This window comes from Drosophila suzukii, chromosome 2L, assembly GCF_043229965.1.
Source record: "Drosophila suzukii chromosome 2L, CBGP_Dsuzu_IsoJpt1.0, whole genome shotgun sequence".
In the NCBI taxonomy this organism is placed as follows: domain Eukaryota; kingdom Metazoa; phylum Arthropoda; class Insecta; order Diptera; family Drosophilidae; genus Drosophila; species Drosophila suzukii.
The window spans coordinates 5,992,898-6,020,313 of NC_092080.1; the positions used below are offsets into that span (position 1 = coordinate 5,992,898).

Consider the following 27,416-nt stretch of genomic DNA (forward strand, 5'->3'; position numbering starts at 1 on the left):
CGTCGGTTGTGGGTGTAATAACAAACAACAAGAGCAGGAAGCGGTTTTTTCGGTGATGTCGGCGACTTCCATTGGGTCAGCCGTTCAGCCAAAAAATGGGAGCAATTTTTCAAAAGCGGAAACGCTTGTTTACTTGCCTCGACCAGAAAACGAACCGGAAGAGCCAACCCAACCCCATCCAACTCATCCCAATCCCACCCACTCTATAGCCAAAGCTATAGCCAATGCATCTGCCGGATCTGGCCAGACTGTCCCTGTATCTGTATCTGAATCCGAATCGGAATCCGCAAATGTATCTGCTGCGAAGCCAATGCCAAAATTCAATGTGGTTTTCCCCGAAATGCGGTGACTCGTCTTCTTCTCTGCATTGTCCTTGTCGTTTTTTGTGTCCTGGCCGCATTAAAGGTCGATATTTAATTAAAAGTTGCAATTAGTAAATGCTTTTTTTTGCCCTCTCACAGCTGACAAAAACTTTTGATATATTGTTTTGCATGGTCTGTGCGTTGTAAATCAGGCGAGAGTCATTAAAGCGGAGTTTTGGTCGAGAAAACAATTATTTGCTCTCACTACATAAATACTTAATAAAGGTTTGTGATTTTTAAATGATTTTCTTTATATGTACAAACCACAGGAGTAAATTATAAAAGCGATAATTGAATTTTAATTACACAATCTCTGGAGTTGTATGATTAAATTGGTTCCTAAATTATTATAAAAAATGGAACAGCTGGTTATCACTTTTTATAAGAGCTATTAAAACTTTTTAATATTTTCTAAAACTGACCACAAAATGCACACATCACTTCCGCATGTTGTACATATTTTCAATGATATTAATAAATAAAATATTTGGTTGTTATTTTATATAATTCAGGCTTGTGGTGGAGATGAAAAAATCGATCGGCTTACACTAAAATCGCGCAAATATGTTTGTTTGCTTTGTTGAAGGTATTTTAAAATGTTATACATTTGTTTACTGTTTGATATTTTATTGGAAGTTATGTTTGCGTCACATTTAATAGGCAAAAAAAAGGGAATTAAATGTCACGATTTAAATGAATTTGTGGTAGATTTGTTCTTCTGATTTTAATTAAAACTCATTGCACATCCTTGAAAATAAATCAGAAGCCGCATCGCGTGCCCAAATGTTAATTAGTATTTTGCACATGCTGTGAAGGCAGGATGCTTTCATTTTACTCAATCCAAGAGATTAATATATAAAAGATACTTTGGATAAGCAGGTGGCTGTGCTTTTAGTTGTTCGATTCAGTCATTGTCAATTAATGCTTGCTGAACCAGCTGGTAGTCCTCATAGAATACAAATTATAGTGAAATTTGTATTTTCTTTTGTGAACAGTTATTAAAACTATTTATCACTCTTAGAAATAATTATATAATAACAAAAAATTTATTATAATTTTTTTACACACCATGTTTTTTACTAGGCATTGGCAATAAAATGTAAGTATGCAAGTTAAATATCTAAAAATTAAATTCTATTTAAACAAAGTAGTGATAAGCCTCCTCAAATCGTAAATATCCTGATAATCGAGGGAACCCATTAAAATACAAGTACATGCGATGCAACAGCAAAGAGTTTCCATATTCAAATCCTTCTATTTTGTATCTGTAATTTCCGTGACTTGTTAACTCAACGAAGACAATGCAACTTTAGCAGCTTGTCAAATAACCATTTACATGCAGGCGAACAAATATTTCCAAATGCCACATGCAATCTGCACAAACATTTGACGTACCCGAAAAATATGCAATAGAAACGGAAGTTAACAAGGGAAAAAGATATAAAAGGAAAGTGGAAAAGCAGAAAATACTTGTTCAGTTCTAAGGAAATGGTTGCTCTTACCGAATATCAACTATATTTCTACTGCGACAGACAGATTGATTGTTCATATTTGTTGCCAGACAACAGACAATTTCGTTTCCACTCAACTAAAAGCAGCCGGAAATGCAGATTATTATGGATCATAAATAGGAAAATATGGTCTTTCACCAACTTAAGGACCATAAGGCACAACTTAGTTCAACTAATGATGACTTTAAAAAATCCCTCATTTGGTGACTCTTATTTCTAGGTTTACTTGCTGAATGGCGTTGAGGTTAGAAGTTGAAAAGTTATACCAACCCGTTGCCATTGACATTAATCCGAGAGGATAAACTGAAGCGCCGGAGCACAAAGAACCATGCAAAGTGCTTGACTTTCACTTTTTTAGCCACACAATTTTGTCAAAGGGTTCATTTTGCACTCGAAAACTTTTTTTCACAGTCACCGTCACAGTTCAAAAAGATTTCGAGTGTGACGAGGCGATGGGCATTGATTAAATTAAAAGAACAAAAAAGGTCAGAGGGCAGGGGCCCTCGATAAACGCAGGGTCAAGAGTGAACCAACCAAACTTTTTGCCACAAGGTGGCAATCAATTTGTCATAAGATGTCAAGACTTGGCTATCAGCACGTGCAGTAGTCAAATTTACCCATGGAATGGTTTCAATAGATGGGCATGAAAATAAAATTGAATTTTTATTTATTTTGGAGCCCTTGGGAGTGAGCGAACCCGTCAAGGTAAGCGCTTATAAAATATTTAGTGACAAGCTCAGCACAAACACAAGAGTTGCCATTGGCCCCATAAACAAGGTGTATATACTATAGTATACCATATATATATATATATGTGGGCAAACAAGGGATGGCGAGTGTGTCAACACAATCAGCATAATAACTGAGGGTCCAACACCACCCTCTAAGCGCTGCAATAAAAGTGGATTAAATGTAAACATGTGTGAGATTGCCTCGACTCCGGAACCCGCATTTCCTTAAGCCCCAAAGAGCACCCTTATACCATCAGACCCTCAGACGAATTGATCCCAATGCCATCGGCATTACCCGTGGCCAAGTCAATGCCTAATGACTTTGGTCACATGCCGAATTAGGCAGGACAAATGACATCCTAGCAATCTGGGGTCACCGGTTCGAGTGCTCCTTTGACCCCCCGAATGGTTTAACCTTTTGCCCAACTTATTGTGCCCATAAATGGGGCCTGGGAAATGGCCTGGGATTGCTTTGTGTGTTGCCAGCAAATTAAATGTACTTAAAATAAATTATTTAAATCTTAATCTTGCCTAAGGACCAAACGTTTGGGGGAGAAGTGTGTGTTTAAGAAATTTGATCATTTCTGTCCCCTCATAAGAAGTAATATCCTATAAGCAGTAACATAGAAAAGTTAACGCAAAAGTTAACTCATCATTAAAATGGCTAAAACGACCCAACATTACAATCATTATTTTAAGGACTACCAAAGAGCTGTCCCACAAACTTTTATAGGCATTTTACTCAGAATAATATCAATAATTTGGAATGTTATAATAATTTCAAAAAGACTCAAAACGATTTCACTGTTACAGATCAAAAAAGAATTAAACCACAAACACATTTCTCAGAAATCCCATTTTTATTGGTTACAAATATCATATAAATTCATAAGGCACCCTAAACTAAAAGAATTTTTTGCGGATTAACAAAGAATGGAAGCACAATTTTTTAGAGACATATCTCTCAGATTATCAATTACAATGGTTTAAAATATCATACAAATTTAAAAAAAAACTCTAAATTATAAGGAATTTTTTGAAAGAATTTTAAATAAATTAACCACAAACGTGATTCTCAGAATTCTCATTTTATTGGTAAAAAAATATCATAAAAATTACTTAGGGAGTCAAAATAAAGTGCATTGTTTTACAGATCAACAAAGAATGAAATCACAATTTTTTAGAGGCATATTTCTTAGATATCCAACTTAACTGGTTCGAAATAAGTCTTAGTCAAGTTTCCAAACAATTTAAAATACGAAAAAATCTTTTTAAAACTTAAAATGGTATGTGCTTTAAGATTTCCTATTAAAATCTTTCTTTGTAACGTACCCAAGCCATTACCAAGGTCATGACCAATCGATAGAAAAACCGCAAATAAGTTTCGCTTGCGTGAGCCAAAATACTTATTGGCCCTCACTTAGGGGTGATCCCCAAGCAGCAGCTTCCCTTTCAATGATTAGATTTGGTCGATAATGTGCCATGCTGCCTCAAGGTGAACTCCCCTTAATTTAATTAACACGCCCTTTGTTTTTTCCATCGACTCCTTTCCGCAAAAGAAATGAACAGCCAAAAACACAAAGGCAAACCAAACAAAAGCGGCCAAAAGGAAAAACCCCAATACTCAAGGGGGAAAAATGGTTGTGGGAAAATATAGCTGGGAAGTCGAGACAATAAAACGCTTTTTTATGGCTCTTTTAAATGCTTCGCTCGAAGACATTAAAAAGTCTTCAAAGTTGGTGCAAAAGTTTTCTTTCATTGTGTTCCATTGTTTTTCCGGTGGCGGGGGCTGTGTTCGGGTGAAAAGCGAAAAGAAGTCGCCAGTTTGACTTGAACTCATCATGAATAATGGTAATTATGAAATTGGTCCTGGCCGCTCCTTTATAATCCTTCGAGTGCGGGTGCAGTGAACTCTCGTCTCGTGTATTTTGGCCCAGAGCAAACCAAATGGCCAAAATCAGTTTAGCCACACCGAGAATTTTCAACTTCTCAAGCTCATCATTGGCGCCATTTTGTGGCGCTCCTTGGTCCTTTTGGTCCTGATGGTCCTTTGGCATTCGACTGACAGCCACCAGAGCCCACCAGAGAAATTGCGAGGAAAGTTTTCCGCCCTCCACTCACTTATTCATACATACATTTTAAGAATGTACAAAGGCCAGCTACTGTCTGCCTGTTTTATTCTTCGGGCGCGAAATGCATGTCAGCGCTGTCAGCGGAAAAGTCTGGGGGAAAACTGGAAACTCGAGTGTTTTCTCGGGGCCAAAGTGCGAATTTAAGTTTTAAACGTTGAGCAAAATACGGCCATGGCTGGCTGAAATTTAATTTTCACTTGCCATAATTGTTTCCGGGCAAAAAGCTTGTGTTTTGGCCCCTAGGCGTGAAAAGAAAATAATTCCACTAAATGCCAAAGAATTTTATTAAACTTTGTTCTTCGTTTTCTTGGCTTTAATTAAATAAGAATCTACAGGAAATTCGTTTAAAAGCTTATCAAAAATGAATGAAATAAAATTATTTTAAGAAAAACAAACCTAATTTATGATTTTAAAATAGGTTAAAACACGAGCTAAAATAGCTAAAATAAAGATTTCATTTAATAATAATTGAACAGCTTTTGTTGAACCACATACAATTTTCACAAGTCTTTTGTCTCTTTTTTTATAAAAACTAAACACCCATATTTAATTTATAATGGCTCAATTAAAATTATTAATGGAATAACCAAAGACTTTTGGCATGCAATGGAAAAATATGAACATTTCTGGGCAACAGTTTAATTAATCATAAATATATAACCATGGCTGCATAAGCTTTTTTGAGAGCATTTAAATTGATAGAACTGTTGCTTTCCCTCAAAAAAACTTCACAGATATAAAACTCACTTGTTTGACAATTTCCTGACAACGAAATAAGCTTCTCAAGAACAATTCACAAGAGTCTCAAAGCAAAGAGATATTTTATGAAAATAATTTTTGTTTTTTTTGTTTTAGCTAAAATCCCCGAGGTTGCATTTCAGGGTCTGCAATTGTTTTGCAATTTCGTTTCTGCTTCCTTTGCTTGGTTCTCAACTTTTGGCTTTAGTTGATGGGGTTTTATTCATTTTATTTTTTTCATGCCAGCAAATCTTTAAGCCTGAAGGCCCGTCTTAAACTTTCAGCTTGATTGCAATAAAAAAATATAAATAAGTAAAAAGTAAATAATTACGCTCTTCAATTTGCATGGCCAAGAAGTTCCTGACCGAAACTACCAAATAAATATTAGCCTAGCTAAGCAAATTGTCAGAACTCGGAGACAAGTTTATACGGCGATTGTGCAAATTGTCCAAGTACTTTTTGCCAACCGCATAAAATGTATGCAAAAGTAATTTACGCTGTTGGAAACTTTCGACTTGCCAAAATAAAATAAACTCAAGACTTAATTGCACATTAATATCAAAGGAAAGTGGTGGCAAATGTATATGGGTGTCTTAATTAAACAGCGAAATTGTGACCACAAAATCCACATTGATTTACTTGACTTCACTTTACTTGGGAGTGCGAATGTGAAACAAATCTAATTCCAGTCGATGACGAGGGTAGCGACAATAATTCGACACAGTTTTAATTAAAAGCGAAGTACTTCGTGGGCCCTAAAATGCCAGTCATCGTTTGGCTCTGGAATTTGGATATTTGGATGGGCTGGGAATTCGACTCCCACCGAAAAACAGGCCAACGTATATTTTGGAGGAAAACGCAAATGCAATTTTGTGGCCAACACAACGTGCATCGGTCCATTGCCATTGCTGATCCCACTGCCGTTGATGTTTGTTTATGGCCAACGCCTTTCATTAGTGGCCAACTTGATGGCCGGATGACGGGATGACAGGAGTGCCTGTCAGTGTGCCAGTATTATGTCATTTGTAGCCCACGGCATGACAGCGCCGAAATGTATAGTAATTCAATGAAGAGCGACTGGGAACTCAAAGAGCAGCCATCGTGGTTGCGATGCCAACTAGTTTGCAGTCGCTTTGGGGTAAGAGATAAACCTGAAAAAATTTACCACTATTTGTTAACAAAAATAATCATTATATTTATTTTTTGTATACAAATGAATAAATTATTAAAAATATTAGTCCGTTAAAATTTTCTGTCAATAGGCTTAAAGGGCCTGTAATAAAGGGGTATCATTTCAATATATTTAAAAAAATGCCTTTTCCAACACTAGTTTTCCATTATTCAATGTATATATAACAATTATTTTGGTATTGGTTTTAATATTTGTTAAAAGTTACTTGAAGATTAATACCCAAAAAATGATTTCAAGCAATTTGCTTATAGAATATTTAATAATAATTAAAAACTATGTCATAAAATATTTCAAATATTTAAAATGCATTAGGGGTATTACTCTGTTGTATAGATTTCAACCAACCTTTAAACATATTATACAACAAGAATGTTTTTTTCCATTTATACTTTTTTATTTTATTTTAAAACACAAAACATACACAATTCCGAAATTTTAAAAGATATTTTATTTCTCTTGATTTTTTGCAGTGGTGCATTATGGTCATGACACGAATCTTTCCATCAACACAATTTAAGTGAAATCAATGTTTTTGTATCTGTGGTAGGCTGAAAAAAGAATCTCATAACTGTCATCGTATTGTTTTGCTTTCAATGAGCCGTAGACTTCTCGTCCGCAGAACTGAACACAAATATCCGTAGTCGTTTCGGTTTTTCACTTCCATATAAAAACTTTGACAAACTGTCCAGCTGCCCGCATCATCCGGTTTGTCCCTTTCATCCAATCATTTATCTAAATATACGATGGTTTTCCTCGACTTAGGTTATTCAGCCTAAGGAAAAATAGTATTCAAGCCATATATCCCTTGGATATTAGTTTTGCATTCTTGGTTTCGCTTAAGAAATTTTGAGATGTGGTTTTTAAATAAGTTACTACTGATTTTAAACAGATTTTTTACAAATATAATATCTTTAGATCACATAGTGGGTACAGGATTTATCTTCTTTTTTTGCAATTTATTTGAAATTGGTTTTTCCAGAACAGGGCATCTGTGGAGTTCCCTTGGGCCAAACTAACAACAGGCTCTTTTCGCTTCAGGATTTCAGCTTGCAGTTTAATTGATTTCGATTGTTGGCTTTCCGTGGATCGCATGGCAAACTCTCATTTCCATGCAACGTGCATTTTTCCTTTTTTTCCCACGCCCCTCGCACAAAAACTCATAACTGTCATTGTTATTGCTTCGACGAGGTCGCATTGTGTGCCAATACTTTGGATCAAATGAGGCGTAGGCCTCGTCCCGCCCGACGGAGTCCACACAAAAATATATCCCGTGAAAAGGCATAAAAAAAAGTGGACAAAAAGCGAACAACTTTTGCCTCTGGTGTCTATCTGCCGTTTGGCGGGAAAGCCCATTTATCAGTCTCTGTGAAGTCGTTGAATGAAACTGTTTTGCTGCTGAATGCAATTTAGCGTGAAATAATAGTTTCTCTCCCACTTTTTTCTATGCCACACTTTTGCAGCAAAACTTTATGGCCGAAAGGCAGTGAGCTCTAATATTTATGGGCGCATAATTGCGGCTTTTAATGACTCCTCAATCTGAGGGGAGACTATTTTGCAGCTCTCAAAAAAGGATTTCTATTTTTAAAATATAAAAAGGATTAACAGAATGGATGAATTCCTACATTTTTTTGATTTTTACATATGTATGAATATGACTTAAACATTTGAACAATGTAAAGTTGATATTGGAAATGGTATTTTCTTTCTCTAATATACTAAAATATACTAAAATCGCAAAAGAAGAAGAAGAAAAGCAAGATGGCGCCTAAAATTACTTTGAGTTAGACCGAGATAGACATATTAAAAGTTCGAGCGGTTGAATTTCGAAATAAAAATCTAGAATTTTCAGATCTCTTATAATTTTCAGATTTTAAAATAGGAAAAATGAATTTTATTTTTAGTGCGTACCATAGTAAATACCCATATTTAGTACTAGATAATTGGGGCTAAAAATGGCTACTAAATCTGGAAAATCTCTCCTTATCCAGGGCTAAGCCCACGGAATCCATCACAATGAAATCAGCCTAAGTAGGGGAAAGTGTTTTCCGCACCACCAAAAGGAAAAAATATCCAAACAAAAAGACCAAAGGCCCACACACACAAAACACTCACCGAAATTGGCCTGACTAATAACATTATTGAGTAGAAATGGCCGGAAAAAAGAAAAGGACCCTGCGAAATGTGGTTCCCAGCCCGAGGGCATTAGAAACCAATTTACTTGTGTGCGCCTAGAAAAGAGCAAAAAGAAAATATATAATCAAAATCAATTGTATTGCCTACTGCCGACTAAAGGGAAACCATTCAGAGCTAAACTTTGCGGCTTAGCAACGTTATTCGTTTCATTTTCTTATCGTTGGGCTTTAATGCGATTTTAATTAGAAGTGAAAACTTTGTTTGGCCCATTGCAATGGGCCAACGAAATCAGTGCTTAATTGGAAGCACTTTTAACGCTTGACTTGCTGGCAAACAGAAAAGAGAGAGAGGCGGTTCAGGTCCACAAAGGTTGCTCCCAGTGACCTTTGCCCCGCCGGGGCCCTTTGATTTTGATTTCCCCCACTGAAGGAGCATCTGTCAAATTAAAGTGCATTTAAATAGCCCAAAGGGCTGGCCAGAATGCCTTTCGGCCAAGTCTATGCCATCCTGTCAATGCCAATGATGATGATGATGAGGGTTTAACCCTTTATCGACATGAAATTATAAGGCTCACCAAGGGCTGGCGAAAAAATGGAAATAAATTGCTGTAAATATCAAACAGCGACAGCAAACACATGTAATTTATTTATATATATATTTTACAGCCTTCATGTAGTTGCATATACATTTTTTACAAACATTTTAAAATGGCCAGCAGTGCAATTTCGTCGTTGCCTCTTTATGATTGCCAGACGGCAGCGACATGTGCGGTTTATGAATGTCATCCAGCGATCTTCCCTGCCCAGACAGATATATACTATATATATGAAAATATATAAAAATATATATGCCACAGAAAACAAACACGAACAAAGTGCAATTTGGTGCAATTTTTCGCTTGAATCTCGACATTTTCGCCACCCATTTTCGAGGCTGTATGCATTTGAAGTTTAATTTAAAAGTTTTTCCCCCAAAGATAAGATAAATTCTGTTGATGTTTTACCCCGAGGGCCGCGCTTTAAATCAATATTTACCGTGTAAATGGATGAATTTGTAAATTAACTCGGCGTTGAGTCGCGTAAATATATTACATATTCGTGTAAGATTTACCTGTTTGCCCACCGGTGCATTGTTCGCCTGTCAATAATAAGGAAGGCGGCTTATCGGATGCATTATGCAAATTACCCGACAGACTGGCGTTATTATTATGCCATCCGTAGGTAAACAACTTGAGCTGGAGGAAAATCGCTTTGAAAGCCTATGACAGCTGGCCAGGCCAATAATGATGGGTTATCACGGTACTTTGGCCCCGTGGGCCGCACTAATTAGCCGTCTAATTAAGCCAGTCAAACGCAGTTGACTCGCCGCAGTTCGAATGTGAACTGTCGAGTCTGTAAATCAATAATATCCCACTTGAAAGGCACTCAAAATTGAACTTTGTGCCCCTCTGGTACCCACATTTACTGCTCAATTTAACTGCTCGAGGGTTTCAAAAAAAATCTGTCCTTATGATTGATGTGATGTCTTGTGACGGCAAATTATCTTCGCTTGATTGGTTGACCTTTTTGGGCACTCCATTTGGATTCATCAAAAAGGAAATAGGAACTGAAATTTAATGGGCATGTTTAAGCTTGTCAAAGCTTTACTTTCACTTCGGAATAATGACTGCAATTACGTGATAGTCACTCAATTATAAATCCATTCAATAGTGTCAATAAAATTTACAGCTTTGCTCTGGCGGCTGCATAAATAATTTCATTAATCAATGGGCATAAATAATGCTGGCGAGTCCGATGGAATTTCGACTAAGAAAATAAATACTAATTAAATAAAACAAGATATATGGACTTTGATATTTTAGGGGCTATTAAATTGTAATTTTCCTGTTAGTACCCAAAATTTATGGAGTTTAAAACAATCCCAGCTTATATTTATGCACCTGCATTACCTGATTGCAACTTAATATCTAAGTTGGCTGGGCTTTCCCCCACTAAATAATAAATAAATTGAAATGAAATTACAATCAATGATCCTTTATTACCTTCGCAGGACACCTTTCACACCTGTTTGCGAGGCAGTTGGCAATTGCAAATTGCCAGTTCGTATAAATTATTTATAAAATTAACGCTGCCTATTTAAAATGCAATTTAATTCCTGGCAAGGACAATGACAGAGCCCGCACACGCACACTCGCACATTTGGAACACAAAGGTGGCGCAAAAAGGATAAAAAGGACTCAAAGAACAGGACCAAATTATACGGCAGCCCCTGCCGATGTCCGAGGTCCAGGAAAAACTGGAAAACTCGGGGAAAACCCGTGGAACATTGCAACGAGAGTCGCATTGCAATTGAATTAATTAATTTTTAAATGCTTCCCTCGGTTTGCACACTTTTGCCTGTCTCTTACATGCAAATTTATTGGTTTTTTGCCCCACTGCATGTGCCGCACAAATTGAATAAAAATACAAAATAAAAGGAAACGGAAATGGATAAGGACAAGAAATTGCCATTTTTATTACTCAGTGGCACTAACGAAGTGGGCTCAAGTTTTACTTACCAAGCCCACTGGAATTTAATGCCGATTTTAACAAAATTATTCATTGTTTTGTTGGCTATAAAATTGATGCATCTGTGCCACAGCAATTTCCTTGAACTCATAACAATTAGGTTGCAAAATAACTCCAAATTGACCAAGGTAAATTTGCAAAATCCTCTGCTCGAAATGTAAATTCCAGTCAAGACGGAAATTATGCGGTCTATCTTGTACTTCTCCCCTATTTCCATCAATCTCCTGGCCTTTGACTTATTTACGAGGCAGAAGGACAGCTTAAATCCCAGTCTCTGCCAAGATTTGTGCCAGGGGAATTCAATCTAAAGCTGCTCGTGAGGTTGATTGCTTGCGTTCCGCATGGAAAACGTGTCAATAAAGTTTTTAATATTCATACACGGCACTTAAAGAGCCACGGAGATACAAAAAATACATGAATACAGTCTTTAATCACATTGAAAATGACTTTGGTGTGCTGAAAAACAGAACGTATTTAATATTCTGTCACGTGTCTGAAATGGGAAATAAATTGAATTTTAAAATAGAGATGAACTTAAATTGAGTTTACCAATCAAATGGCACAATAAACTGGGCGAACAGGAATTAATTAAATATATATATATATATAGACAGGCTTCATTTTCCAGCTGCTTTCGAAGCTCGGAGGTCCTGTCAAAAACTGCAAGTGCAGTGCAGATAAACGAAGCTAATTAGCAAAAATGTAGAACTTTTCGGCAGCAAAAACCCAAAAACTTTGAGCCACGTTCCAGTGCAAACTTGGCCAGGATTCTCGGTTCTCAGCTCAGTTAGACAAAGATTGCCTCCGCCGGAAAAGGCTCCATTCATAATCATAATCACCGTTGACGTCGCGACGGCACTTGTTAATTTCTGTTGGCAACTTTGGGCCAAAGTTTCTCGGTCGACGAGCAAGATTATCTAAATGATGTTAATAAAATGTTTAATAAAGCTCTCAAGACATGACCTATACACGCATGGCTAGATTTTGGAGTGCCAGCGGAGAGACAAAATATTTACAACCTCTAATATTTACCCCCAAAAAAAATAGAAACAGAATCTTAACTTTCTGGCTTGCCATTGGAAACATGCAATTTGTATTTGGCCCCTCGCACTAATTATTGCCAAAAACTTTGGCTGCTCCTCCGCCCAGGAAAAGCTCATTAAAATCATCCAGGTCTTGCATTAAGCGGACCTGCATTAACTTTTCTTTCTTTTTTTTTGTCTTTGCCCCCAAAACTTTTTCTGCCCAACTTTCACACACCTTGTGACGTGGCCAGGATGCTGCGACAGCTCAAGGATAAGGGAACAAAAACCTGGAGGACAACGGCAAAAAAGGACATTTTCACATGACTAAAGGATGCACGCAGCAGCTGTGCAAGTTTCCCGGCGAGGGGCAAAAAGTTTCGAACGCAGTTTGATGTCTTCGCCAGCTGCGATGCCAACTTCGATATCTTCCGGCCAAATCTAGCCTCCAAAGTTGGAAAACAACGGCAATGTAATTTTCCAACTGACTGATAAGTACCCATTTGAAGTTGGGCTTGCAATTTACCATCATATGACTAGTTAAGAGAAATTATAGTTTAAAAAGTAACATTTACTAAGATATAAAAAAATGCTACCATCTTAAAACAGACATATTACCATTAGTATCATATTATATTACTGAACCCAAAGGCAATAATATAAATAATTTTCTTGTATATCTTAAACATTTAAGAATTTATAAGATGTTCCTAAAATGCAACTTATACTTACTTATATTATTAACAAACTATTCAATGATTGTTGTATTTTTGGTTGGCAATAAACAAAATAATTTTTTTAAACGCGCATATATTTTTAGTGATCAAATTATTTTTTGGGCCATGGTTTTTAGAAATATACCCAGGCTAGTTTTAAAATATATTTCTTCTATAAGACTCACCGATACAAATTATTTTTGCAAACTTAAAGGCCCCACAAGCCACAAGGGTTTTGAAATCATATAAAATATCATATTATGTGCCTAAAAGTATGCTGTGAATAAGGGATCATCTTCTTTCTAAATAAATGCAGTGTACTTTTAGGTTTAAATATATTGTTGCACACTTTTAGGTGGCACCCCCAGCATTATAAATTTTATAAATTCTTTAGAATGTTATTAAAACTAAATTTTTTTTAATCCTTAAGTTTAACTTAGCTTTTCTTCATTGACTTTAAAACAAGACAACACTATTGGCCTGTCATCTGTACGATGATATTCCCACACCCCGATTGCCAACATTTTTGTGGCAGTTTCTTGGGCTGACAAATTCTCAAGGCAGTTGTAAAATTATGCTAATTTCCGAAGCAGTGGCAACAGCGGCAGCCAGAAGAGTTTGAATTTTATAACAACAAAATAATAAAAATTTCATGGCTGCATTACGATTCAATTACGTGTGCCCAGTAGCCAAAAAAAACAAAGAAATTATGCAACATTGTGTTGTGCCAGGGAAACGTATTTTATTTTTATTTTTAACGATTAAGTCTCCTTACGACTGAGTATCTTTACCTTTTAACGTGTAAGCTGCGGAACGTGACAGTGCGGACGATGAGTGTAAGGCCAAGTTGAGAGTTGAGTGCATCTAAGCCTTAAAGCTGTCAATATTCAGCGCGACTTTGTGGCTAAAAACTTTTGTTTCCCATGGTTAGTTGGGAAACCGTATTTCTCCATTTCCCGGCTTATCCCCCCCGAACAACTCAATAGCTTTTCATACTTTCGAATTTCCTTGTAATTTCTACTGCATAAGTAGAAAATTGCAAGGCAACACAGCTGCTTGAGGGCCATGGCATGGCATTTTTTGTCCGGATTTTCTCCGCCCCCTTCCTGTTGCCGAGGAAAATTGCTTGTTGCAAGGGCTTTTTGCATTTTCATTAATTTATTGGGAAAACTCATCGCCTGCTGCCAGTTCGTCCTTCTGAGTTTTCGTCCAGCACCCAAAGTTCGGCAGCAATACAATCAGGCGATTGCCCGACGCCAAGGAAATGTGTTTCCTTCTAGCCATTAGCATTAATATTTCAATGCCTTCGGGGAAGTCCCGGCCCTTCAAAGCAGACCCCCCTGGAAAGGGGGGATCCCAACGCCTCTGGCCTCCTGAGCTGAGCACAACAATTTTTGAGCTATGCGATGGCGTTTTCGGGCAGCGTAACAAGCTAAATTTCTGTACTTGTCAGCTGCTGCCAGATTTACGTGTTGTTATTGTGCCAGCAGCAGCCAGAGAAGAAAAAAAAATTCACTTTAAATTAAGTAGGAAAATATAAGATATTCATACAAAAAAATTTGTGTTGGAAATATAATAAAATTTGAAATATTTTGTTTAGCTTAGAAAAATAAAAAGATTACATTTTACTTAGGGAGCTGATATTTCAAAATATTATTAGGTATTAGTTTGTCCTTTTATATACTTAGATAAATAAATAAATATTATTAGGTGTTATTGAGTAAGCTTTATAAAAAAAACTCATTTTTTCCTACATTTACATAGTTAATTTATGATTCAATTTTAAAATTAGTTTCTGTTACTTTACCTTTAAGTAATCCTAGGAGTCCTTGAACAAAATATTTAAATTAATTTCAACATAAATAACTCAACATTATGATTAAAGTGGTACAATTCTGTTTTAACAATTAATAAAAAGCAATACCAAATATTATAATTGTTACATTTATAGATCTTTGGATCTTTTTTAAGCTATTAAGCGTAGATAATATTAGTAAGAAGGGCAATAATTCTAACTTTAACATTTTTAGATTCTAGTTTTTATTTTTTAATAATTGTTTAAAAAAGGGTAGGATTTATTATAAAAAATATTTAAAGGAGTCCAAAAAGTAATAAGAACTAAGAGTAATCATTATAACTGGAACATTAATAGATTCTGGTTCCTATTTTTAAGTTACTCACAAAATATTTATAGGGATCCAACAATTTATTAGAATTTAGAGCATCACTCATTTCAAGCTTATTTTTCTGAGTGTGGCAGTGTCACCACCCTTCACCGCCGCACACACCCTCAACTTCTCGCCTGGACTTGTTTCATAAACAAGTTCTGTTCGGTTTGGTTGGGAATTTTTTGTTTTGCTGTGCCGCCCTTTGCAGCTTTCCTCGGTGGCGGGTTGAGGTGGGGATTTTGAGGGGGTTACTGGGTCCGGGTTATAAATTTACATGCATAGTTATAGTTCTTTCCCCGGGCCCAAGGCGAATGGCAGCCAGCAGTGGCACAGCTGATGAGAATTGCCGAGCTGCCTGTAAGGCTTCAAATGCAACTTACTCCCATATATAGTACCCCCATTGATGTTGTTGTTTTCCCTGTTGCCTCTGAGTACGTACAAAAGTTTCACTGAATTTATTATGAGTGCTGTAGTTGCTGCTGCATAAATTATTGTTATTAATTTATAAAACTGTTGCCAGCCCTGCTCTCAGTACAATTGAAATATGTTCGCACTTTTGGTTGCATTTCCTAGTTACATGTACATTTTCCAGCTTTAAGCTAAGCGCTTTATGACAAGCATTTGTCATTTTGGTTGAGGGTTCATTTCCGCTTCCGCTTTTTGCTGCGTCACTTAATTGACATTCCATTTCCATTAGGCCAACAAGACTCACTTCGTCACGCTGAATAAGCTCAGATCATGGAAAGCCTGTGTCTTAATTAGCCATAAGAAATTGAAGATTTGATAATACCAGTATCAGTATTTAATAAAGATCAAGGAGGTGCCTAACTCACAGATTATTTAAAGTCGAGTGATAAGCTTTATGCCACAAAGCAGTCCCTGCAAATAAGTAATTTTTGAATTCTTTAAGCCAGAAGAGAAGCATAAACATTAAATTTTAAACAATTTCTTAGAAAACTCTTTAATAAGATAAGCGCAAAGCACACATGGCGTATACTTAATACGAGTTTTCAATTAAGTATACGCAACGTTGCCGCTCACCTCAAGAATTTTTCCTGCCGGATTAATTGAATGCCAAGCGATAAGCCTCGAGCGAGTTGCACTTGCAACAATCTTGGCTAAGTGCACTTGCAGCTGAGGTCCCCTCATGTTTACAGATTTTAATCTAAAGTGCGAACTCATTTTCCATTTTACACTTGACTGCAGTAAGCGCATGTAAAATGCAGCCAGCTGACTTGTAAAAGCGATGAGATGAGGGCATTAAAAGTGCCACGGCAACAAGCTGGCTGCAATGCGTGACATTAACTTTGCCCTGCAAAATGCTGTCTAGACCTACAGAATGGTAAAAAGCCCTCTTCTATTTGCAAATTTGCATAATAGCCGGGGCCGTGAGAAATTGGAGTGCATCGTGGCTGCTTCCACCAATCAATTAAAAATTAATTACTTTGCTGCAGGCCACCGCAAAGGCCAAACGAGAGATTTCCTCATTTCCGCCTCAAAACTTAACCCTTTTTCTCTTTGCCTTGTAGAAAGAAGAGAAAACATTTTTCAATTACATTTTTTTTAATAGATTTTTAATAGAAAAATTATTACTATCAGTTTGCACCCTTTTCAATATACATTTTCAGTATCTTCCTTCAAATAAATCAACTGCAGTTACTTAATCTTCGGCGAAGTTGGCAAGCGGAAATTGAAATAAGGCTTTGAAATATAATGGGCTGTACTTCAATGAATATATTTATATATTTAATAACTTATTTTACTATAATTAAAATCCATTTAAATATACTTCAATGAATATATTTATATATTTAATAACTTATTTTACTATAATTAAAATCCATTTAAATTTCAGAGACATTGGCATTTAATTGAAAATACCCAACTTTAAATACCTGCAGACAAGGCAGACATCAACATTTCTCTTTACGTCAACAGACAGCGTTTTTTCTCAACTATTCTCTGCTTTTCATTAGCCACACTGGCGGCATAAAAAAAAATTGCAGACTGCAAACAAATGAGTAACATAATTAACACCGGAAACGAAAGGACATGGCAAAAAATGGTGGCAAATTAAAAATTGAAGTATGCCGTTGAGGGAACCCGGAAAACCGAGAAAGACCGTAAAAGGAGGCGCCCCTGGCTAAAAACACACGGCATTTTGTATTTTGTAGGGCGCCGGCAAATATAAAATTCCCTCACAATGTTGCACCAACGGAACGGAACGGCACACACTGGGCAAATAATAATTTGCATGTTGAGCTGCTCCGAAAATAAAGTGCAAAAGAATTTGCAGTTCGCATAAAATAGTCATAAACGGAATTCGCTCAGCCTGCTCGGAAAATGCCCGCCGCCGGAAAATGGAGGAGGCTACAAAGTAGCGCATCGGTAATTTCATTTTCTATTTACATACAAACGCACACCCATCCACGGGATATGTATTTATAAGAGTGCATACATACCTACAGATGCAGGCCGAGGCACACGCATGCACAAATTAAAAATGCATTAAAGTCAAATTGCAGTGCAGCACATATACATATGCCAGCCAAACAGTGCGTATCATTGCTTTAGGGCAAATAAAAATAGAGCAGGTGGATCTTGAATATTTAAAAATGTTTTTAGATAAATAGGGAAGGCTTTCTAGGGCCATAAAAGTATTTTACTTGTGTTAAGTGCACACCTAAAAATTCAATTTTCATTAAAAAATAATTTTTGATAAATAAAGAAGGCTTTTTAAAGCTTTAAAAGTATTTTACCTCAGTTGAGTGCTAACCCAAAAATTTAATTTAGCTTAAAAATATATTTTAGCGCAATATTTAAACTTATAATATATTTTTTAAATAATACTTATTTTGTCTCTCATTTACTATATTTATTTTAAAATGTCACACTGACTTTTAATTGTGATTCGTACTGTTCACGTATTTGCCTGCGAGTTGTCATTAAGTTACAAGCCCAAAAAACTTTTTTACAACTCTGAGGATATGTGGATATACATATAAAGACATGTCTGGGTACATAGCCCTCGTCTTAAAGTACATATATCTTGAGATTGGAGTGCCAGCCATTAACCAAGCCTCATCTGGGGTTTGAGGGCTGTTTGCTTAATACGAGTGTGTAATTTAGTCATTAATATTCATTTAAAAGTTTAGCATTCGCTGAAAGCCCATAATGAAGATAAATCCTTTATAGGCTTATTTTGAAGATGTAAGAGGACTAACATGTAACTTTTAAATTTCATAAGTGTTTAAAGCGTTTCATTTGCTCTAAATATTTTTTAAATATTCCTAGGCCCTATGGAACTATTTTAAGCAATTAATTAGTACTTAAGATCGATCTTGTGTTTATCTTATACCATTTACATACTCCATTTTCCGCATTTGCCCATCAATAACTCACGAGTGTCAAACGGGGAAGTAAACACAAATTAATTTCGCCTGTCAACGGCTAGACAAAGCCTTCCGATGACTAGGCGATGTTGAGGCCATGAATTAGCTGCTCCTCCCATGTCCTTGACAATGGCAGGATACCAGGATCCAGGATACGGGGAAAATTATCAGCTCATTTGTCAGTCGGCGTCGAGAGGTGGAAAATAAATTACGCGACACTTTAGCCACCAAGCCTTGCAAGTTGACAATTCTGTTTGTGTTGAAGTATGTGGGTGGGCGTCGCCCACTTTGACATCTAGTGGTGGGTGGTTCTAGGGTGGTTCCAGGGTGGTTCTAGGGTGGTTCCCGGGTGGTTTTAGGGTGGCAAATTGCCTACTCCCACACAAAGTCACGCACAACAAGACGTGTTCCGTCTGTCTGGCTTGTTTGTTTGTTTATTCCGCGCGGCTTTTGTTTGACACAAGCCATTTGTCAACTTATTATTGGCCTTTGCAGCAAGTGTTGCTAATTGAAAACGTGTTTCAAGTCCAATTCCCCTCAAGTTGTAAACTCATCTGCCTTTTATTGGGTTGTCACATCGCTGACCGCTGGATAAGAGCATTTCCGGGTGACCACTGGCTACGCCCCACGTGAATGGCACTAATTAAACCGCATACGAACAACATCACAAAAATCCTTAATCAATTGGTCATAAAAGAAACCAATCACAAGCTTTCAACAAAATACTCTTTAAGAGACATACTTACCCTAAATATTTCAAAACTCTTTATAACATACCTTAAAAACACCAAAAAATCTAATAATGATCAGCTTACAAAATAATGGGAATTTCAATATAATAGTAAATACAACTTAATATATTATATTATTGCTAAGTATGTACATTTTAAATTTTTTGGTTACCTATCATAAAATGTTATTATAAAAAGTGCATTCATTACTCGTATCCATATAAATTAAGTGTTTGTTACCTGATTACTAATTTGACACCCGATTTAATTATTAATTCTGTGCATAATTTTGTTTCTTAATTTTAATTTAAGAAGGTTAATAAATTAAGCTGCTGATTCTATTGACATACCGCTAGGAAAGAGTATATAAAAACAATTATCTTTTAAATGACTTTTAATGAATTTCATTCAACTGCCTCTGTCTCTTTTTTTTCGCAATGCAGCTTGTCAGGTGGATTTTGGTTTTGTGGGTATTTTTTATTTCGCCGGACGACCCCACGGAGATAAGCCCATTTAAAATGCATCCCATTGCCAACTGACCCCGAGCAAAGTTCAGGGGTCACTAAGCCGGGCCTTGAGCTACGTGATGCTGTTCCAGCTCGGTCGTAAAATCTGTGCACACATAAAACTTAAACAAACACAGCTTGAGCTGCTTTATATTCGTGCGAGTGAGTGAGTGTATGTTACTTTTGGCCCTCTTGATTCTTTTGGTTATAAAACTTCCAGTCGAAATAAAAGGGTCAACATTGTGATTTTATGTGTGTGGGAGTGAGAGTTTCCGTTTCCGGCTGCCGAACTACAACTTACTTAGCGCACACACAAAGTGAAGTGTAACATGATATGTAGACATGTGTGGGTGCGTAATTCAATAGCAAGCCCGAGTATTTGAAGTCCTGTGGTGCGTAAAGATGTGCAGTCCAAAAGCCCCGCCCAACTAACCAACCCTTGAACCCACCAACCCACCAACCCACCAGCCCACTCGACCATCTTTCCACTTGGCTCTTAGTGTCAGTCATGGTGGATTAAGCAATCGAATTTGGATTAGACGCAGTCTCTCAGTCCGTCCGGCAGCTTCAATTTGCATGTGTCGGTAATCCCGCTATCTGAGCCAACCAACTGACATGTCATTCCGAAGGCTTTATACGCAAGTAAGTAACCCCGCCTCCCAAATCCAGGTTCAAGTCCTCCGGCAACTGCACTTCGGAGTATTAGAGGTAAACAGAAAGCGCTCTTGCAGCTGGCAAATAAATTAATGTTGCCTCTTAAGTTCAAATTCAATAAATTATGGCCCAGCACGAAAATACACCACTCAGAAAAAATTAATGCATATTTTTCGCATTAAAAAAGAAATTCCAATTCAAAGTAATTTTCTAAAATTTCGTATAAATGCCTAAAAGTATGCAATAAATCAATTGGAATAGTTGCATACTTCTTGACAACTTTTTGTGATTTAAAAGATTTTGTAAAAAAGCCTAAAAGAATGTAGTTCTTTTATTAAATCCATCGGAATTTTGAACCTAAAATATTTTGTTGCCTACTTTCAGACACCTTTTCTTAGTGATTTTAAATCTTAGGCCATTTCTCTGCCCTTATCCTTTAGAATTCACCAAAATATCAATTTTAAAATCAATGTTAATTCTTGTTCCCTGTGTAGCACACATTCATCGATTTGTCTTCGTATGGATAACAAGTGTAAGGAGCATAAATTCAACTCAAGATGTTGCCAAGCGACCGCAGAAATAAAAGTAAAGAAAGTAAGTAAAAGTTGCGCACTTTGATTTCGCCAGAGGTAGCAGAGGTAGCCGCAAAACACAGTCAAGTATCGTGAAAGCATTTAAAAAGTTTCCGAACGAAAACATTTAACATTTGGCCAGGCTAAGAATGGCAGGATAACTTTACCGAAACTATATTCCTCAGGGGTTCAGACCACGTATCGTTGGCCGCAAGAGAGCAAACATTAGGATAGACAATAGATTGCCAATTGAAGTAACCGATCGGGCTGATTGCAGACCATCGGTTGTGTTACTGGTTGAAATAACACAAGAAGATAGCTTTTTCATACTTTAAAAATTTTATTAAAAGGTTTGGGCTTTAAAATTAGAAAAAAATCTCAAAGGTATCTCAACAAAAACCTACTTTTAATTGATGATAAGCTCACAAAGCATCCTGAACACTTCTTAAACTTGTTGCTCCTCGAAGCCCACACCATCTGCTGAATAATAAACCCAACCACAAGGAGAATTTTTCACACACGTGTTCCTCATCAAAAAACCCGCCCCACGTTTAGCACACATAAATATAGTTTGCAGCTGTTTCCATGCAGTCTGCTAATTGGTGCAGAGACAAAAAGCTTGCGGCTAACTTACACTGGAAACACAGAGAATTTCATTAATTTAAAAGTCGTCCAAGCGACTGCACTTAATCCACACGGCAGTCGAGTGGGCCGAGCATATTTTATAAATGAATTAAAATTTCCCCAGCAAACATTTAAACTTGCCAAAGGGAAGGCCGAAGCGAGAATTTGGTAGAAATATAAAATTTAAGCCACTACTTAAAAGTTTCGCCTTTGCATCGAAAGTTAGCCCGGCATCAAAACTCAAACTCGCAATGACCTCAACAATTTTCTGGCCAAGGGACGAGGTGTGTGTGTGTGCTGTGAGCCTTAAATGCTGCTGACCTCAAGGCAAAGTTAGAGAACTCAATGAAATTTTCAAATTGATTTCGCTAATTTGTTGTGTGAACTTTGGTTTCGGCCTAGACGATAATATTTTCGCATTTAAATATAGATTTTTCAAAGCCCCAGGCGTCCAGACATTTAGCTCGACGCACACGCCCACAATCCCAAGGATTTTTCACAGCCAAAAATACGAGTAAAAACAAAGGCAAAAGCCAGACATTTGACAACGCAACTGAGTAAACAAAGATATCAGTTACCATGGGATGTCCCAGGATCCATGATAAACTAGGGGGTAATTTGCCATGCCCACTGTGGGCGTCATCAACCAGATGAGCTCTCATTTATAAGGCATTCTTCTGGGTTACTTTTTTTAGGTGTTGCTCAACATATGCGCACGGTAATTAAAGCAATGCGATGGCGGAGTGCTGTTAACATGACAAGCAATTTGTAGCGCCGTATAACGTGGCCATGTGGAAATGGAGTTGTGAAGAGGTCTAACCACTGACAGGTGGTACTCGGAAATGTTGGAGAACTTTCACGAACTATGACAGGCTTTATACGGCTCCATAAAGGGTTTCAGGGGGTTTAGAAACGTAAATACCGATTACAGTAGCGTTCTTTAATCACTTACAAAGGAGTCTAAAAGTATGCAGTAAAAACGGGGATATGGTAATTTAGAAATATTCTCTAGCAGTATAGGACTACAAATGTATTATTGCATACTCTTCGGGTCCTTTGTAATTGATTTTAACTCAACTTAAATTAATTTCATCATATAAACACCATATATTATTTATAGGTTTTTAAAAATGTAATGTAACATTCATAACATTATTATATAGGTTTTTGTAAATTTAATTTAACATTCATAACACTCGTTAAGTTTTGCCTTCATAAAACCAGCGTGGAAGTTGTGTTAGTTCCACAGAAATCGAGTTCCTAAATTCTTCTCAGGACTTCGAACATGTTTGATTGAAACCTCAAATTTCCCTGTTTCAAACAGAGCTCTGTTAAGTAGAACCTCGCCTAACATGGATGCCGAAGTTGGTCCACCTCTTCAGTTCGTCGTGGATTCTGTAAGAGTGCGGTTCAGGGAACGGATATAAAAGTGCGCCAAAATATTGCAAAATACAAAAAGATTTTTTAAACAAAAAACAAAATAAAATAAAAAAAATTAAGAGTGGCAAAAAGCAGAAACAAATATTTTGAAATTCAGAAAAAATAATTAGTTACCACACGATAAAGTGCCAGTTTCTTACTTTAAATGAGATCGATATAGATAATAATCACACAACTAAAAGAAATAATAAATATTACAAGTTCTCAAACTACTTCCGTTCCCTCCATTTTTGTAATGGAAATAGATAGTCAATCACATCAAAAGACTGCCTGAGAATACCACACCCAAAACTTTGGATTCCTATATAACGCTATCGGAATTTATCGGAGCTACTGTAGCCAGCGAATTCTTAACAAAAAATCAATAAATATGAATTTAAATTGCTGAAAGTGTTCTTCGGCGGGCATAAATAAGTAATATCGCATATGGTTCCAGGCGACTGACTGCCCCAGTAAGTATGCAACGATCGATTAACTTGTAATTTCAGCCTCGCACACCCACACACCCACACACTCGCACAAATGGGAAAGCATTTCACTCGCTTAAAATTCATGCGATAAAAAAATGAACAAAAATTGGCAAACGCAGCACTACCTCCCTTCACAAAAATCATCCATAATTTATGCGCTCCTGTAACCGTTACCGTTAACCGGTAATGTCGATAATGTCGGGTGCCTCATTGGCCCGATATTCGAACATATATGTGCTTTTTGCCATTTTCCCAACGGTTTGTTTACCATTTTCGGCCTTGCTGGGCCACGTTTATTAACCCGTTTGCGTTGGCCATTGCAGTTGGCTTAAACTGTTCATTTCCGCCACTCGGACATCGACTGCCATTTACTTATGCCTGTTTAACAATAATGCATTTTCGATTAATGGATCGAGCGGAACTGTCGGGTAAATCCTTGAGTCGAGTTCAACTGCAATCGTGTAATGGAGAATCATTAATTGATGAAATATCGGATGCACATCCGAACATATACATCCTGTAATTGAGTTTTCCTGGGGAGAGAGCTTGGAAATGTCTGTCAATATAAAAAAAAAATGTTTTTTACTTTTTTCCCATAATCAAACAAGGTTTTAGTGTTTTAAAATCTTTGCCAATTTTTTAATATTCAGAAATATATATTGGGGGTACCACACAAATCAATACGGTCTTGAAATAACTTGTTAGTTTAATTTTAGCTGTCTAAAAGTATGCAATGAATAAAGATAGAAGTCTTTATAAATAATTTCAATACACTTCTTAGCTTAAAATAATCTATTGCATACTTTTAGACACCATTTATCTAATTTGAAAGTAATTTTAAAACCTGTTAGATATTTGTGGTAGCCCAGATTTAGTATCTTGTCATATAAATTCCTAAAAATTCGGGAAAAAACCTACAAAATAATAACATTTATTAGGAATAGGTGTTAGTTAATTAAAATTCAGTATATAATGACTTTGAAGTTAAAACAATACCATCACGTAACCCTGCCACTTATATTTGTATTTAAATCGAATCAATCTTAGTCCCTCCCTTTCGTATCCCTTACCATACCATTAGGATTAACTTTTTCCGCGTTCTACTCTCCCTACAAAAATTCTACCCACTCTCTGCTGCATTTGCATAAACACATGACAAAGAAAATTCCACCGGAAAACCCTATCCTCAATTTGTCAATTGTCTTGGCAGTGCAGTTGCCAACATTTTGCCGAAAAAGATTGATGATGATGCCCAAATACTTTCAGACTTTGAGCCGATTTTCTTGGCTTTATTTTGCGTTGGCTTTGGAGCTGCCATAAAAATGTGAAGAGCAGATAAAAAATCAAAATAGGGGAAAAAAAACAGGGAGGATAATTTGCATGGCTTAGGTTTATTGCGGTTGGCTGGTCGATGCGGTGATTGTAATAAATTGTCTGATAAAACAATTCAAAAGCCATTAAATACGGTTTCTTCTGGCTGGCATTGCATTAATTTTGGCCATGGTCTCGGGGATCTGGCCTCTTTCACAATTTAGGGCGCTGACCTAAATGCATTTTTTTATGGCCCACCATCGAAAGTCAAAGTAATTTAATTTCGGTTTTCTCTTGCGCCACTTTTATGACACACAGAACCATGGCGTTGACAGTTTTCCTGCCGCCTTTTTATTTCATTTTTTCGTTTAGAGGTTTTTCCTTTTTTTTGAAATCGTCGGCCAGGCAGAAAAGTTGTCAGTCGCGCTGAGAAATGTGTGGGGAAGGAAAAATCAAGTGAAAAGTGCTTTTTTAACTTTGCCTTCGTTAAAACCTTACAAATGGCGCTAAGTTAACAAGGCCAGAGACAATGTCAATGTAATTTGAAAGGAACTTTTATTAGCGCACGTTTCAGTCCGCGGACAAAAGCGTGAAAAATGCTAATTAAATCTAATGTAAATACTGATACTGAAAGTCTACTCAAAGTGAGGAAAGTGGTGGAAAAGTTTTGTCTTGTCTAAATAAATTTAAACAGAAGGTAGGGGATTTGGTGGAAAAAGGGTTCACAAAGATAATGAATAAATTACTAGACCTATACACATTTTTTTTGCTAAGCTTTAAATAACTAGAAGTGATTAGGCCCATACACTTTTTAAATAAAAACTGTTGCTTCCATTAAAAGTGCAATTTAATACCTACTCTTTAAATATCCTTAAATAATCTATAATAACTTAATTGTTTTCCCATACAAAACTAATCATTTGCAAATTGACACATACTTTCTTTTAGGTGTTCATGTAAACAGTATACATTAATTATATTTGTTTATTTAACTTGAACAACTGATATACAAATATTCCAATGGTTAGTGTGCAAAAAAGTTAATTCTTTACAAATAATCTCATGTCGCTCGTCAAGTGTTAAATAAATAAGTGTGGTTAAATCTATTTAATCCTAGCATTTTGTAAGCCTATTAAAATCACTTTTTATGCACTCGTGGTTCACAAATTCTCTAATGAAAAACAATCGATACAAATCAAATGTTTTAAGTAAACAGATCAATGGCTACTAAAGCATTAAATGGGAAATTCACATTTGCGTGGCAAATGCAATAAAGTGATAAATATGAAAACTCAATGGTTTTTTCCTGTTTCTCTACCATTGGTCAGCGAAAAGGCATTGGCCAATAAATAACAACAAGAAGTTGGAAAAAACCAAAGCATAATTGATTTTAAATCCCCTGGAATATAAAAAAAACTGAGAGCAAACTACAAAAAACAAAGCAAGCAAAGTGAAAGTAAACAAAACAGCACAGCGATCAAATGGAATGCTAATGGAAAACGGGAAAAGTATATAATCAATTTAAAATGCAGAAAGAAACTAGTTAAGTATTTAAATAAATCTAATAATATAGAATGTTTTAAAACGATTTATATACAAAAAACAAGCCAAACGAAAAGGAAAATATTAAAAAAACGAACCCTTTAAGAACAAAAACAAAATAACAACAGAGAAAGGATATATACTTAATATCTTAGAGGAGGCAAACTTTAATAAAAAAAATGGATAATAATAAAAAAGTAAAGCCTTCAAAGTCGAAATATCAAACCAAAAAAATATTGAAAACATGTAATACAGACATAATTTTTAGGCAATACAAACTTTAATAAATGAGAAATTTATGAAGCTCTAAAATTCTTAAATTTTTCAGCATTATACGTTTGTTCTTGATGCCTAAAAGTTTATTAATTAAATAATGAAAGTACAATAAAATGTTTCTAAACGATGTATACATGCTAAAATAAGAAAGAAAATATCTAAAAAATTACACCCTTCAAATACGAAATCGGCATAATAAATTATTTAAAAAAAAAACTGTGAAGCAGCTTCTTAGACTTCACTGCACACAAAGGAAACTTTAATATTAGAGCGAATAACTTGACCAAAATGAAGCTCTAAAAATGCAAAATCGCAGGAAATTGTCGCTCCTCGATTCTACACCATTCTGCGGTTGTCCTTCTTGGCTGAAAGTGCTTAGCCAAAAGCGAGGCAAATTTGTTGCCAGTTTCTTGTTCTTGTTAGCTGATTGTTGTTGTTTGTTTGCACTGCCACTGCTGCTTGTTGACAACGGCGACAACGACAACGACATCAGTTTATTTTTATCAGTTTTATGCTAATAGATTCGAGGACACTTGCAGCAGCTGCTCCTTGGGGTTCGAACCTCGAACCTCGCAGGACGAAGGACGCAAAACCGAGACTTATTTGGAGTGCGGCCAAAGTTGAGA

The 27,416-nt window shown here is 36.3% G+C and overlaps 1 protein-coding gene across 3 annotated transcripts in view; it reads left to right on the forward strand.

Annotated features, from left to right (window-relative positions):
• The first annotated feature begins 23,139 nt into the window (after positions 1-23,139).
• Positions 23,140-27,416, forward strand: part of LOC108021684 (ras-GEF domain-containing family member 1B-B) — a 30,844-nt gene continuing 26,567 nt past the window's right edge. The window contains exon 1 of one of the 3 annotated variants that reach the window (XM_065868858.2): positions 23,140-23,643. The gene's annotated coding sequence lies outside the window, so the exon portion shown is untranslated. The remainder of the gene's footprint in view (positions 23,644-27,416) is intronic. The other 2 variants (XM_065868857.2, XM_017090509.4) reach the window with 2 other exon arrangements.